Consider the following 11,941-nt stretch of genomic DNA (forward strand, 5'->3'; position numbering starts at 1 on the left):
AGAAACCAACTTGGAATTATAAGAAAACACCAACAAGCAAGTGGTTTGTAAATTTTGGAAGTAAAACAATGCCACTTAAGAAACTGGCCTTGGTTCTTTCCAAATACTCAGAGCCATAGAATTAACAGGTTTACCAAGACCAGAGGCCACCTCTCAGACAAGCAGTGAAAAATGCTTAAAAATTTCTCCTGGAAAAAAAAAGAATATAACCACAGCTTTCTTTTTTAATATGACATTTCCTAGGTTACATTTGTAACTGTGCCCAATCAGAAAGATGTCCTAAGGATGACAAATTATAGGGCAATTATGATTTTTTAATAAAGAAATATTAGTCTCCTACAAAGACATCCAGTGGGATCTATTTTTCTCTATTTCACTCACCTTATTAATAACCAAGGTAACGAGCCATCAGAAATGGGTCATCATTCTCACTGCTGACCACTAAACCTAGATCCCCCTCTAAAAAGTTTACCCTTGAGTTTTATGGAGAAAATGGATTCATAGTCTAATTTAAATTCTGTGAGATGCTGGGGCCCCTCTGGAATTCCATTTTATGTGCTAACTGAACAATATGCAGCATTTTATTGCACTTAATTGGTTTTTCTTATTTTTTATTTGTCCAAGCTCCTGACAGCCCATAGCAGACAGAAACTTAAAGTCCCAGCACATGGTTACCCAAACATAGGTGGTTGACCAGGTCTCTGTTACGCTCCATTCATTAGAGGTGCCTCCATCATTCATTAATTCATCTGCTCAGCAAAGTATCTGTCTCCTTTCTTAACAAAGGTGCTAAGAATACAAAAATGAGTAAGCACAGCCTTTCTTCTAAGAGGCTCTAACACAAACAGGAAAACAACAGCTAAGTGCTACCGTAGAGCAAAGGATACAGTTTCAGAGAACATAGTGAGAATGCATCATGACCCACTTTGTCTTAAATGTTTGATTCTGGATTGTTCGGGTACTGTTCCTGGGCCTCTGAGGTACAAAGATGAAGAGGACGTGGAGGTGGGAAAAAAGAAAACTAATTGTCAAAAGACTTGACTTTGTCATTCAACCCAAAGTCCTGAAGAGCCTCTGGCTTTAAACCAGCTTGTGCTGGGGACATGACTTTTCTTTGTCACAAGTTAGCTCTTTATACTGTGGCACAAGCCACAAGGATTCCAAAGGAGACAAAACAACACAACGAACGTGAAACAGGAGGCACGTGTATTGCTGGGCCCACAGACTTTTCTGTACTTTGTCTGGCATTTCTCAGGCAGCTTCTCTCTCAGCATCTGACCTGCTTTGTTTCAGATCTCCATCGCCTTTTGTTTCTGTCTATTCGAATTTCAGCTAAACCTCCCTAGGGTTTGATTTCTGAGAATTACCTGTAGAATCACAGGTGTCAGCCGTGTCCTAAGGCCAAGCCCCAGCCTTAGGGGCTGCTGTTCAAGCCACCCTGGCCTCCTCTCCTGTGGGAAGGGGCAGGGGGAACGCTTCCTTGGGGTAGTGGCAACACCTTCACCGTCTAAATCGACCTCTAGACAGAAGTGCAATGCGCACAGAGCTCACCTTTTTCTGTGTATCTCTCCCTGCCCTGTGCATGTCCTCACTCCTATTGCGAGTGTCCAGTGTCGTCATGCTTCTGCATTCCCTACTTCCCACACCAGTGTTGTCCTGTCCAACAGCGCCCAATGGTCCAGGCTTTTCCAACCTCCTCGTCCAGCTCTTGACCCCCATGTAAATGAATGCTTCACCCTTCCGGGCAGGATTCAATTCTGCTGAGAAAAGCTGGCTAAGCTGTAACAGAATAATTCCCATGCACGTCTGTGGCAATTTTTAGGATTCCCAGAAACCTGGGGGCAGGGGCAGTACAGAATTTAAGCACGGCTGGAATTTTGAAAGAGCAGGAGGAAGCTGCCCAGCTCACCTGCATGTTGGCATTATTTGTAAAAAATGGGTTTCAACAGACAATCAGCGAAACCTGGATCGCCAGAAAAGATTTGAGAGCCAGTAAGAAGATAAAAATTATCCCTTTTATTTTATTTTATTTTTTTAGAAATTAACACAGTACTTGACACTTGGGGCTAGGTACACATTTGTTCACTGACTAACTGATTAGAGTAACTGCTCTCAGAGGCCAAAAGATGCAGGGTCAGAGTTTTGAGAGGAAAAGAACTGGCCACAGACTGAGGAAAAACAAGTCACAAAAACCCAACAAAGCCTAAAGAGTGAGATAAGAATGAAGAGGTTCCTTCCGGGGGTTCACAACAATGGCTCATGAAGTACTTCCTTAGAAGTACCTCGATTATTGTTCAAATGTATTTAGTTTAAGGAGAAAACTCCATAAACCCTTTACTTTCCTCTTTCCCTTCAATACTACTCGTTTGTCTTCTTAGTGGCAATACTACAAGAAAACACCAGAGGGCGGTCCGTTTTAACTGTTTGGAATCCCCCTCAAAGCCAATCTCTGATTTCTGAAATCCCAATGGACTGGATGATAACTATCCCAAGAACTATCCACAAAATAAAGTCAGAAGTAGCATGCCTTGCAGAGAAACTGCAGCATAGTTTACTATTGTTCAATATGAATGCTTTATTTTTCACAGAACTTTTGCAGTCTGCAGATTATTCCAAGTGTAAAAAAGGAGCAGCACAAATAACAAGACCCTAAAGAGCATTTAAAGCTTTAGAAATCTGCACTTCACTTTGAAATGTGGTGACCTTCCTTCTGGAAATAAGCTTCTTTTCTGCAACTACCTTCTACATAAGTATGATATTGTTACAAAGATCTAGGAGGAGCAATAGTTTTCCAGAAAAGAATTACAGGAAACATGTACATTATGATATAAAATCAAGTATATATTTGCATAGATATGTATATATGCATATATGCATATGTAGATTTGTACAAATTATAAGCTCTGCAAACAATGATGACCATTCTCTCAAACACTAAAGTTACAGATATTATTTCATCATTCTCTGACTACTGATTCACAAAAGTTTCAGTGGAAAGTGGGGGTGAGAGCTTTGGTGACTAAAAGCTTAGCTCCCCTTAGCTGCGCCTGTATGGTGTGTCACACGTGGGATGTGGGTCCCCAGCTGTCCTGAAGAAGGTGTTTTAGGCCAGCTCCACCCAGCGCCCAATCAGCTCTCCCTCCAGCCAAACCTGGCCCTGCCACCCTCATTCCAGCACACCTAATTTAATTATGCTTCACATAAACAAAACTTTGTCCAAAGTACCAAAAATTAAGCATTAAAAACAATCATCTAGCCCTGGCTGATGTAACTCAGAGGACTGAGTGACAGCCTGTGAAGCAAAAGGCCACCAGTTTGATTCCCAGTCAGGGCACATACCTGGGTTGTAGACCAGGTAACTAGTAGGGGGCACATGAAAGGCAACCATACATTGATATTTTCCCTCTCTCTAAAAATAAATAAATAGAAAATCAAAAAAAGCAATAGTCTAATTTGTTAAAATATAATTTTCTCCCAATAACAATGATAAAGAAAACTGACTGGGATAGCAAAGTATTTTCTTCTTTTTTTATTTTTTTCCCAACTGCAGGTCCCTTGTAACTTCCTCACAGAAGGATATAGAAGATGAACTAAGACAGTCATCTTCTTTCCCAGACCCTCAAGTTTTATAATATTTCTGTGAAGCTACATGCCATATTCAGAAATTATTCTGTGGCTTGTCATATAATGATGGGTAACAAGATGTGCAAATACAATTGACTTAAAATATACAGGTAGTGGAAGAATTTTTACCTATAAATAAAGTTCTCTCAACCCCCCTCAAATTTTAAGTAAGTTTAAAACATTTAAAAACTCAGAAAATAATTTACTGAATTCAAATAGTTAGTGATTACTAATTATTACTAATATTAGCAAAATTATTGGAGGTTCAGCTAAATTAAATCTATAACAATCTGAGATTTGAGAACAATACATTCATTATTTCTACAGATGCCAAGGCACCAATATTATACCTGGAGAGTCTTACATGAATGTGTAACATTCTATAAGATGAAAAAGTCAAAGTCACTGCTTCAAAAAATAACTGCATTTGGGGTGTCTTGGTAGAGACCATATTTTAATGTATCAATAGGTTAGATATGTGATACTGACCTAATCTCTGGTCAAGGTCATAAATAATCCTTACTTATCCAATTTCCCTGAACCTCATTTTCCAAATTTGGACCACCAACTAGAAAAAGAGGTAATATAATTAAAACACAAACATAAAAAATGTATTCAATTTTATTACCAAATAGATACACTGTACAATATATTATACATGAAAAAATAAAAATACTATATTTTTAAATCCACAAAATATCCAGTTTTAATGAGTATGCAATGAAACTGGTATAGTCACACATTCCTAGTTTTAATATCTATTCATTCTAGCAGTCATTTTGAAAAGTCATCTAAACTTCAGAAAGCACAGTTTAAAAGGCAAGATTCTATTCATTCAAATAATCAAAAAGTACTTGCTGAGAGCTCTAACACACTGACTTACAGGTGGCTGGGAGGACAAGCACTGGCCTAATGCGACGCAGAGACTCTGTCCTCGGGTCGCTTGTGATCTGGCACTGCTCTTTCATTGCTGTTGTTCCGTTCAACGACATCTTTAATTTTCACCCACATGACAAATCTTGAGATAACATTTCAGAAGGTTATGCAATTTGACAAACCTCGTTCAACTGTCACTTTGTAAGATGATAGAATTAATTATAAATTTAAATGATAACTCCGTAATCTTTAGGGACCAAATATTATTAAAAGCACACTGCATGTTCAAAAGTGATCACTGAAACAATTCCAAATGCAGAGCAAGAAGGACAAGAAACATCTCCCTGGCCAGCAGATTGCTTTAATTCTGTCAGATGAAACTGGTGCTTTTCGGTTTTAGGTGGGGTAAACTCCAGTAGAAGGTGATGCATAAAGCTTTCCTCAGGGACTAGTCGGCACTCAGTCAGGTGTTTCTAGCCTCCTTGGTCTAGATGGATTCATTTACATAACTGGCTGTGCTTGGGCTTAACAAGAGCAGCATTAGATCTGCAATGCACTGGGCGACTGCCTCCTTTTCCTGCCGTGCAGAGATGCCCAGCACCACGTGCTTCTCCACCCAGTTCATCGCGTGCTCTTGCTCCCTTCAGAGCATCATATTCTGCACTGAAATATAATTGTCCAGGTGATTTTTCACTTCCTCGTATGCCCGATGCAGCCATTCCCGGTAAATAACCTCTGAGGCCATAGCAATGTTATGTCTATGGGCATCCAAAAAGGTAATGGTGCTTTTGAACCAGTACCTGCTGGGACTTCTCCAGACCAATTACATCCTGGATGTTTTTGATGAAAGCCTCTTTTGTGTCTTCTAACTGGGTGGTTTTTTGCTCATTGAGTTTATCAGCAAATTCCCCAATAGAGGCACCATTTTTGAACCATATAGACAAGCAGCCCTATCATTGACGTGGCAGAAACGGTCTCTGGAGTAACCACGTATATTCCTTTGGCTAGGAAACACAGGATAAGACCAGTCCTAAGCATACAGGGGCCTGTCACACAGATTTTAGGATAAAGGAACTGGAAGAATTCCTTAGGGATCAGCCAGTGACGAAATTTTCCTCCACATTCTGGAAGAGGTGGCACAGGGGCAGACGTGCCTGCCCAGTGTGGAAGATCCTTGCTGCCTGCAAGGCCCCTGGACCGAGGAGGCTGCGTTCTTCAGAGAGGGGGCTGCTCTGGCCGCAGCAGAAAGTGCCACTCGAGACAGCTTGGCCAGCGAGGGTCTGCTCCGAGTTCTTGGCGTCCCCGTGGCCTGGACGAGAGCTGATCTGGCACTATTGTGAGTTGAAAGGAAACAGCTGTATGCACATGGATATTGTCTGATAGTCTCTCATTATAATCTAAAGACAAAAATTAAACTTTAGCTTACCGATATCTTATAAAAATATATAACCATTAAAATGAGAATTATGAATAAAGCAGTTAGGAAAATGTTCCTGACACAATATTTGCAGAAGAAAACGATAAAACTTGATAATACACCATGCATGTAAAAACAAGCATGTATGAATAAAGCCAGTCAGGGAACACAGAACAAAAGAAGTAAGTGAAGTCAACATTTTATATCGTGTGCTCCACTTTTGTCACCACTTTTGTAATAATTTTAAAGCATTAATAGTGGAAAAATAACATTTTCCACAAATGGCAGCATAGAAGTTACCGTGCCTGTCTCACATGATTCTTCTAAAAGTATTTTGAAGTATGTTTTATGAAAATTCTGTGTGTATTTTTAAAAATTGAATTTTGATTATTTTTGGAAATTATTTCATCTATGAGATTGTTTTTTGCTACTTATACCAATCTAAGTACACTGTATATCTCATATTCTTTCTATTAGGACTCTACTTAATATTATTAATATTCTGGGGTCAAATGAGTGCGCAAATATGGAGCTAATTGATGTAAAATAATTTAAAGCCTGTAAAATGCTGTGTAAATACAAGATTTTATTGCTATAAGGAATGGTTTCTTAAACTATCTTTTTTTTCTTTGTTTATACTAAGAGGATTGGTTTAGTAATTGATTTAGAGGATTTTTAACTTGGAAAAATCTTCCTTCTGCTCATTCTCTTTATGAGTAGGAAAGATCGATTTTCCCAAAGGAATGTGAAGACACAGTTGGGTTATTGTATTTAAAACAGATTTGGGGATAACTGATAAGGCCAGCCCTGACATCCTGAGAACTTACGCAGTGGGAAATGAGGCCCTGGGCAATCCGCACGCATCACACAGAGCGACACGTGGGACGCTGTCTGAATCTAGACGCCCAGGACAAGCGGCTGTGATGCTCTCCTGCAAAGAAGCACCCGGCATTAGAAGTGTGCAGGGAGGAGAATGAATTAGGGCCAGGCAGTCCCTGTCTTCAGCGTTTGAGAAAGGGAGTTGGGAATTTTAGTTTAAGGGATAGTACAAGTTTTGTTTCTTATGTTGTATTCGTTTGCTTTGTGACTTCTTTTTCCCTACGAGAACAGCAATAACAAGTTTAGGCTGCAAAATTGCTCAGTAAGTGCGGGGCTGTGATCCTGCCTCTCACTGGGCCGCGAGGCCCCGGGGAGAGGCCCCCCAAGGCATCACTGACCCAGTGCAGTGAGCGGGCTGAGACGAGCATCAGGAGAAGGGAGAAGGAGAATTGGGACCCGCAAGAGGCAGATTGATTCCCTCTTTCCAATCACAGTTTTGTGTCTTGACCTTGGCTTGCTGAAACCGCGGTATCCACCGCATACTGTTGAAGTGGGCAACTTGATCCTGAGGTGAATTTTAAGGGAACGCTTTTTTGTTCTTTTGTATTCTTTTTATTATATTATAGAGATTGCCTCCCACTCCTTCTTTGATAATTTTATGATGAAGATTGGGTTATATCTAGAGTTTTCCTGCCTCTTTATTTCCCTTTTCCCTGAAACATAATGTGTATATTTCAGACATACAAGTATAAAAATATGAAGCCCCCACCCAGCTTAAGAATAAAAATTTAGCATTAAATTTGAAGCTTCCTATATGTTTGTACTTGATCGAATTTTCCTTTTCTCAAAGATAATTGCAACCCTCACTTGAGGTTCATTTCCAACCATTTCTTTAACCTTTTACTAATTAGAATATATGCACCTCTCTCTCTCTCTCTCTCTCACACACACACACACACACACACACACATTCCCTAAGCAATATATAATATGGTTTTGCATGCTTTTATGCATAACAGTAGTGTTTTTCTGCATGGATTCCTTTGCAACTCATAGTTTTACTCAACATTATATTTGTAATGTTTATTTATTCATTCATTTATTTTCATTGCTATATAGTAAGCCATTAAATGGATATACTATTGCAGCTTTTATGCTGCTCAACATTAAGGTATTTCCTGTGTTCTTTTAGCATAAACACTGCTGTTTTGAACAATTTTATATATTTTCTTTATATACATAACTCAGACTTTCTCTAGGGATAGAGTACACATGGAATTTCTGAGTCTGAAGGTACATAGATTTTACCAAATCTATCCAAAATTGTTTTAACAAGTTATACTTCAACTGGCAATGTACAGTTTTAATGTCATTCAGAATAATAATATTGCCATATGGAATAATGGTGTCAAATGATAATGCCATATGGAATAATAATACTCCATAATGATCAGTATGATAACTGAAGAAGAAGTTCAGGCTGCAATAAAGAACAACAGGCACTTAACAGAGCAAAAGGATTGTAACCCGGTAGACATAGATTGAGGGAGCAACTCAAGACTGAGCTCCAGGCCCAGTTTGCTAGAGTACCCTCCAATACACCATGGTTGCAGGTTCGATCCCTGGTCAGGGCACACACATAAAAGAATTAACCAATGAATATATAAATAAGTGCAACAACAAATCAATCTCTCTCTTTCTCAAATCGATAAATGAAAATTGAAAAAACAAAGACTGAGCTCCGGAAAAGAACAAATAAAAGCAGGACTTATAAAGGTAAAACCCACAAAATGTAATTCTTGTATGCAAATAAAAGATAGATGGCTAGGTTTACAAGGGTTGATTAGTTCCAAACATGCAAACGACAGAGGTAAAAACTGCAAGGAAGCGAGTAAAGTCCATATTTGTCCATATAACAGTTCCAAGACGTTCATGGCTCAGCCTTGAGCTGAGTTTTGCAAGAGGTTGGCAACCGAATATCAGCTCTGAGAGCGGAGGAACAAGATGTGCATGGGCCCCGCTTCCTCAGTGACTTCCTGACGCTATTTTAAGTAACTCCCTTAGCAATGATTATTTCATTTCTCTCCATTATCAAGTATCCAAGTTTTTTCCCATCCTCGTGACTATGCAATTGTGTATCTGTTTTATTTTCCTTTACATATCTCACTTTCCAGCAAGTCTTTTCATTTGTTCACTAGTCACTTAATAAACCCTCTTCCTTTTACTTACTTGTACATATTTATGCTCATCAGTCTATCAAGTGTTTGTCTTGTATTGGTTGATTTTTAAGTTACTTATGTGTTCTAAATACAAATCCTTGTTACAGATACGTTTTAAAAATATCTTTACCTTTGTGTGCTTTGTATTTTTTTCTAATGATAGTGTGGTATATAACACAGAACATTTAAATTTTGATACAGTTAATTTTATCTTTTAGTTATAATTTGTGCTTGTGTTTTGTGTAGAAAAGCACTTATATCCTAAAATTGTGAACCTATTTTCATGTATCTCTTATCTTTAATGAACTTTCCACTTTTTGTGAGTGTGAGTGTGTGTGTGTGTGTGTGACAGAGAGAGAGAGAGATCTAGGTTTTTTTTTCCTTCTGCAACAATTATGCCAGTTCCATTTCTTGAATAGTCATCCTTTTTCTACCCATCTGCAAACCTTTATGCAAAAACACTCTACAACCAGGTGGATCTTTGGTTACTTCTATGAAGCACTGAGGAATAATACCAATGTTACACAAAACTTTTTAAGACCATAGAGTAAGAAGAAACCCTTTTTAACTCAGCTTATGATGTCAACCTAACTCTGCTACCAAAAACCAACAAAATCACTAGAAGAAACAAACAAAAAAAATAACACCTTGGATCCAGTAATATCTGAAAGGATAATGCATAACAACCAAGTGGAGTTTGCCCTGGGAGTGTGAGCCTGTCCCAACACCACTCCCAAACCCGAACACAGGCACCTGTGTGGTCGAGGCCAACTGGGCATGCTTCAGGGGTGCTGGGAAGTACAGCTGAAGATCTGCTGGATCAGGGTTTGCATGCAGAAGTCTTTGACTGAAGCAAAGATAGAAGGAAACCAGAGTTCTTCTGAAGGCAGCCAACTACTTTTAGGGACAGCTGTGAAAAAAAGATCAATTTTTGGAGTCATTTATCCTAATTTTTAAGTGTTTAAAGGAAAGTTTGAAATATATGATGTTTTGCATGTTGCCAACTTCTACTCCTCCTAGATATAGGTTAATCTAGTTCCTTATTAATAGCAATGTGACCATTCCATTTATCAACTTGTTTCTAGTTCTTTCCAGTGGTGATATCTCCCATTACCTTGACCTGTGCTCCACTTTCCCATGGGCTGCAAAGCCAACTGCTACATATAATGCTACAAATAGCAGGGAAGTGAAGCCCTTCACAAAAATTGCTAAGGCTTTATTGTTGCAATACCAGCTTCTCTGCCTCTGCTGTCTGACCCTAGGATTCAGATATATCTGGGGGAGTTGGCGGTCTAAGGAATGAAGGAAATTTGGCATGGGGGGGCACTTTAAGGAAAGAAGAAGGAGTTGAGTAGGAGAGCAGAGGGTGAATTATTTTTCATAGTAGTCCCTAAGATGGTCCTTCTGTCCCATTTCCATGATCTAATAGCAGAAAAAATTACAGAAAACTCTTAATTTCCATTTCATTCAAATTAGAATATCTGTGACAGCTGTGCCCCTCACCCAGCAGTTCTGTTTGTAGTCTGTGCAAACAGACTGTAGTGGGCAACTGGTGATTGGCAGCTTCTTCATGACAATACACACGCTCATGCATCACATCTCATACAGAGATGTAGAGTTTTTTGGCAAAACATCAAATCACCCAGGTGACTCAGCCTCCCTACAGCCCAGATTTGGCATCCTGTGACTTCTGGTTTTGCCCAAAACTAAAATCACCTTTGAAAGGGAAGACATTTCAGGCTGTCAGTGAGATTCAGGAAAATATGACAGGGCAGCTGATGACTATTGGGAGAACTGGGTGGGGTCCCAAGGTGCCTTCTTTGAAGGAGACTTAGGTGTCACGGTGCTACATACTGTGATTTTTCATATCTTGCATCTTCTTCAATAAATGCTTCTACTTTTCATATGACATGGTGGATGCCTTCCGGACAGACCTCTGTGCGTGTGTTTGCTCTGCAAACTCGGGGAGTAGATTGTGATTCCGTCACTGGGGAGAAACTACAAGGATGTGCTATAAACCACTGAACCTCTAGTCTGGGAAAGAAAATAGCAACAAAACCAGAGGGACTCTTTGGAAACAATAAATTATTTCAGCTAAACATCAGCTGTGTCAATGACAGACAAATGGACTACACTTCTGGTTATCAGGAATAGGACTGTGGGCTGAACTGCAGCATGAGAAAAAATGAGGTTGTTTTGGAAAAAACATGAAAAACTAAACAACGCGGTAGCTAAAACAAAACCAAAATATGCTGTTTATTCGACACAAGAGGTCTTACTGAGGAGTTGTGTTCTGTTTTTAATTCCTATTTACATAATAAACATTGGTATTTACTTTGAATGGTATGGATATGATGAATGTTCATTTAGAAGTCAAGTTCTGTTGCTAAATACAAGACATCGCAATAAAATTCAAATGCCCAGTTTAGCATTTTTCACAGACAGTTACATTTTTTAAGTTTTTCAAAAACCAAAACTGTAAGTTTTCTTATGGGTAGGCAAAGCCAGTTGCATGGTGCATATTCCAGATCTCTGACAGGCACTTTTTTTTCTCTCTTTGAAATTTCCAAACATTCCTTAATCAATGGGTGTGATTTCCAAGTACTTGCCTGCAAGACTTTCTCAATAGTGGGATTATGTCTTTAGAACACAAAATGCCAAAACAAAAGCTGCAGGATGAGCATGCCAAAAATCAAATGGAAAACTAGAGATAAGGAAAATATTAAAAATTATACTTTAAAAGCAAAACAAGATGATTGTACTTAATTAGAATAATATAGCTTTCAGGTCATTATCTTTTCCCCAAACTATTGCAATAGTCTTTTTTACAGTTCTCTCTGTTCCCAGTTTTCACTCACTCCAGTCTCTCTTACACTCAACCCACCAATTATCTTTCTGGAGTTCAGCTCTGACTGTGTCATTCCTCAGCTCATAAAACTTCAACGACTCCTCATTATCTGAACAATGAAGTCCAAACTTGAGCTGG

At 39.0% G+C, this 11,941-nt stretch overlaps 1 pseudogene; it reads right to left on the reverse strand.

Annotated features, from left to right (window-relative positions):
- Positions 1–4,962: 4,962 nt before the first annotated feature.
- Positions 4,963–6,869, reverse strand: LOC114495094 (annotated as a pseudogene).
- Between the last annotated feature and the right edge of the window lie 5,072 nt (positions 6,870–11,941).

This window comes from Phyllostomus discolor, chromosome 4 (assembly GCF_004126475.2).
Source record: "Phyllostomus discolor isolate MPI-MPIP mPhyDis1 chromosome 4, mPhyDis1.pri.v3, whole genome shotgun sequence".
NCBI lineage: Eukaryota > Metazoa > Chordata > Mammalia > Chiroptera > Phyllostomidae > Phyllostomus > Phyllostomus discolor.